At 30.2% G+C, this 5000-nt stretch overlaps 1 non-coding gene across 1 annotated transcript; it reads left to right on the top strand.

Moving 5' to 3' along the window:
• Positions 1 to 993: 993 nt before the first annotated feature.
• On the top strand, positions 994 to 1065 carry TRNAQ-UUG. Its single transcript has one exon. It is a non-coding gene; the product is annotated as a tRNA-Gln (tRNA).
• Positions 1066 to 5000: the final 3935 nt, after the last annotated feature.

The following is a 5000-nucleotide window of genomic DNA, read 5'->3' as shown; positions in this document are numbered from 1 at the left end:
TCACTACTGTGTAAACAAAGAGTTTGAGAGTAAGCATTACACAATCTCCAAGATCATTTTTTTTTTGAAAAAAAAAAGAGAATAGATTCTCCATTTTTATACCACATATCCTATTTTGACACCAATAAATGAAAGGGTTTCTAGAAATGAAATAAAAAAGAATTTTCAGAAATTCATTTGGAATAAAAGTCACCTCTTTCATTCCCAAAAATGTCTTTCCTACCTCCGCGGGGCCGTTAATAGGAATAGGATTATTCAATAAATGAAAAGGAATCAGAATGAGGAAATGGGGTGATTCAGATTTCTCTAAGCTCTCTAAGAATTAGTTAAATCGAGAGTTCATACTATACTGTAAGACTTATCTGATCTTATCATCCATTGTTAGAATTTTTTTCGCGAATAAATCATGTCTAGGACAGTATTAAAAATTTCATCGAAAACTTACAGCAGCTTGCCAAACAAAGGCTAAGAGAAAAAAGAGAAGGGGTATTACTGGCATAAAATCTACGATTGGGCTCAAAAAAGCGTAGGCCTCAGGTAATTTGGCTAAGAAAAAACTACTCGAATAAAGGGCGGAAGTAAGACAGATCAAACTAAAGATATTAAGCATAACAAACATTTTTTTTTTGACTTGGAGATAAATTTTGATTGATTTAATATAATAATATATTATTATTGATAATTGATATACGGTAAAAATGACGAAAGTAAGGTAGATCAAAAAAAATCCTTTTTTTTGAACTTGAACTCGCCTAATCAAAAATTTTTCTATTTTCTTTTGCGAATTGAAGAAATCATCCTTTCATACAATATCTTAATTGAATTATATGTAATGATCAATAAATTCAGTTTTATTCTATAGATAATTCTATATCTACATGTGCCAAAATCCCAGGAACAATAGAGTCCATAGATATTTGGACTGGAATTGACGAATAACCAATACCGATACTAGTCTTTAGTATAGTAAGTAGTATCGAATAGAAATCTAAATGGGGCGTGGCCAAGTGGTAAGGCAACGGGTTTTGGTCCCGGTATTCGGAGGTTCGAATCCTTCCGTCCCAGGAAATACCTATAATTTCTATATAAATAGACATTGTTAGACTAATGAAATGAAAGATTGTCTTTTTGAACTAATTTCTCTTTATCTTTAAAAGTAGAATATTGAATGGATAGAATGTGATTCTTGTTTCGGATTTTTAATCATTCTATTTTTCTCTGAATCATATTTTTTTCTCAAATTGAGTTCAAATACATACAGATGGAGTTATATCGAGTTATGATCTAGGTAAGGTAGGAACATAGATCACAAGAATTTGAAATAAAGTAAATAAAAAAAAGGGGTAAAATAGGGGATTGAATGTACCTTTCATGGTATATCCATTCCCTTAGAACATTCCTATTTGAATTTGAGTTAGTTATTTCGAACTATAGCCATATGCTAATAAGAGTTAATCGACAATGTAAGATATCAATTTCAATAGCAGTGTCTGTAGAAATCTGATTAGCAAATCATCAAGTTACATAGGTAACACATGTATTTTCTTTGAACCTGGTTTTTAAATATTTCATCTCGTATTTCATTTGGCTCGAATAAATAATTCGAAATTGATGTAATAATAGAGACCGGGGGGTTCATACACACTATTCTATTCCCCTTGCTTTAAATAAAAATTATTGAACCTCCAGGGAAAGTAACTACGCAAAAAATGAGGAAATGCTGAATTTCTTATTTTATTTTATTATCGTTCTATTTCGTTGATAAGGTTTTTTGAAAAAGATTTTTGATTCGTTAATTTGAAATATTCAAAAGAGAATATTCCTAATTAAGTCCAATGACAATTGTTCAGTCTATCTGATAGATAGAGTAAATTTCTTTTTTTTTTCTTTCAATTTTTGATTTTCGTTTTCAGTCTGAAATGAAAGAAAAGAGCCTAAATCTTCCTTTCCATCAACCCCCTTTATCCACTCTCACTCTATGAAAAAAAGAAATTCGATTCTTTCAATCTATATTTTTTGAATCATGGATTTATTTATGATGCTCAAATATGATCCTTAGTAAAACTTTATTCAAATAGTGATATTGGTATGAGGTAGGGTTTTTCAATTAAATAACTATTTGAATCATTTCTTCTGACTATTTGATACTCGAAGACGTCTGAGATTGTTGAATATATCCTATTAGGTTACTTGAAGATGGAATGTAGATTTAATAAAAAGAACTTTTTATTCGTAATATTGAGAAATTATGTATAAATTAATAATTAATAAAGAAAATAAAAATATTGCATTGAAATTTAATTCTTGATAAGATTTCTTTACTTTAGAAAGCACCAATTCATATAAAAGAAGAAAAATATAGATTTCTATGAAACGATCGAACAAATGACTATTCATGATTCCATAATTGAATCAATTACATATCAGTTCCAAACTAGAGAAATGTTATGGTAAAACTTCGTTTAAAACGATGTGGTAAAAAGCAACGTGCGACTTGACAGACATGATCAGTTGTGGATTCTTACAACCACCATTTTCTATTCTATAGAAATGAAGGTGCTCTTGGCTCGACATCCTTTGTTCTGTTCCATTAGAACCCCTATTTTTTGTTGGGGTTTAATGTTAACAGTATATGATGTAGCTCGAGTAGAAAGTATTGATTCATTTCTCAGGGGCAAAGATCTAAGGTTAGTGCCAATTAATAAGTTGGAACAACTTCGTAAGTATATTTTCGATCTAGTAGAAATCGAAAGGATCCAATTCGAACAAGTTTCAAATAAAAAAAAGGAAAATTTGTTGGAATTAGTGAAACTCTTTTGATCAAAAGTGTATCATGCGGGAATCGACCGTTCGTATGATTTTTTGATAGAAAGAAATCATAAAAAGGGACATGTTGCTGTCATTTTGAAATGATTAAAATTCACCGAAGTAATGTCTAAACCCAATGATTCCAGGCAAAGATAAAGTATTTTGGAACAAGGAAATACCCTTTTTCAATTGTCTCGACAACTAGATAAAGGATAAAGAAGCCAAATATATTCTAAACGAGACAAACAAAAAGGGGTTAGAGACCACTCAAAAAATGAAATGCCTACGGCTTTTCTTTTGAACTATTTCATAGTTATCCAACTTGAGTTATGAGAATACAAATAATTTTTTTTGATAAAGAGGAATAAAAAAGGATTAAATAATCCATAGTCTAATTGATTTGATGATGTTATGGATCTACTTACCATTCTAATTCTATACATAGATCTAACTTCCAAATTCTCGAGCCGTATGAGGAGAAAACTTCGTATACGTTTCTAGGGGGGGTTATAGTTCATCTACATCTATCCCAATGAGCCCTTTATCGAATCGTTGCAATTGATGTTCGATCTCGAAGAGAAGGAAGAGATCTTCGGAAAGTGGGTTTTTATGATCCGATAAAAAATCAAACCTATTTGAATATTCCTGGTATTCTATATTTTCTTGAAAAAGGCGCTCAACCTACAGAAACTGTTTATGATATTTTAAAGAAGGCGGGGGTTTTTACAGAATTTCATTTTAATCAAACGAAAGTCAATTAATGAAATAAATACAAAAAAAGAGAGAGAAGAGGGTGGGGGTGATTCATATATAGCTTTGTATAACTTTTTTTCTACTATTCCCCCCCCTTTTTTGTTTTACTCTATTCATTTATTATTGTTACCATAGCATACCATGTTATATAATGACAAAAAATCTATTTTTTTTAATATAATTTGATATAAGATGGATAGAAAAAGATCAAGTAAATAAATGAAGTAATTGGATCGGCGAGACATATAAAATTTTGGCATTTTCTCCAATTAGGCGTTTTTTGTTGGAACTGCATTAACAAAGAAATAAACCCGAGATTCTTTCCTATTTCGTCCCTAATCTTTGCTCTTTTTCTAGTTATCTATATTATCTATCTAGTACTATGCTAATCCAACACAAGTCTCTTATTAGTTTTTTTTTCATTCTATTTTTTTCTAAGTATTCATATTGACAACAGTGTATCGAACAAATATAATTCGATCATGTATAACCGGATCTATTTATCTCCCTAGATTTGATTTTTTACTTTACTTGATTCAAAATCAAATAAAAAAAGTATGGGTTCCTTAGACTTCTTGTGATACAAGAAGTTTTTTTGTGTGATAGAAGAAGTCTTTTTTGATTAAAAAAATGGATAACAAATATAAGAGGTAGTCTATAAAAATTGCCTTTCTTTTTTTATCTGAAAATTTTTGGATCTATTTATTTTGAGTTTTTCGATTCAGAATCTATTAGAATTTTTGTATTCGATAGATTTTCTTGATAGTTGACTATTTTGATTGATTGTGTCGTGGAATTTAATTCCTTTATTATTTTTATTCCGATTGTTGTATCCACACATTCTACTTTTTTTTATTAGGGTTGCTAACTCAACGGTAGAGTACTCGGCTTTTAAGTGCGGCTAGCATCTTTTACACATTTGTATGAAGTAACGGATTCGTTTCTATCTCCGGTAGAGTTTGTAAGACCACGACTGATCCTGAAAGGAATGAATGGAAAAAACAGCATGTCGTATCAATAGAAAATTCTGAGAATATTTCATTCTTACTGGATCGGTTCAAAACCTTGTTTGAATTCTTAGTGAGAAAGAAAATGAAATAAATTCAGAGTTGGGTCGAATGAATAAATGGATAGAGTCCTATGAACCCAATTAATTATAGGGAAAGAAAAAAAAAGCAACGAGCTTCTGTTCTTAATTTGAATGATTCCCCAATCTAATTACACGTTAAAAATTTATTAGTGACCGGTACGGGGAAAGGTTTTTCCATTAGTGAATGATTATCAATTTTTTTTTAATGAGTCCTAACTATTAGCTATTTCCCATTTTGGGTTGGCCAAAAATGTGTAAAAGAAGCAGCATATTGATAAAGATAGTTTTTCCAAAATCAAAAGAGCGATTGGGTTGAAAAAATAAAGGATTTCGAATCCATCTTGTTATC

The sequence above is a fragment of the Punica granatum genome, unplaced genomic scaffold (assembly GCF_007655135.1).
Source record: "Punica granatum isolate Tunisia-2019 unplaced genomic scaffold, ASM765513v2 Contig00538, whole genome shotgun sequence".
Classification (NCBI taxonomy): Eukaryota; Viridiplantae; Streptophyta; class Magnoliopsida; order Myrtales; family Lythraceae; genus Punica; species Punica granatum.
This window is presented reverse-complemented; position numbering and strand designations above follow the sequence as displayed.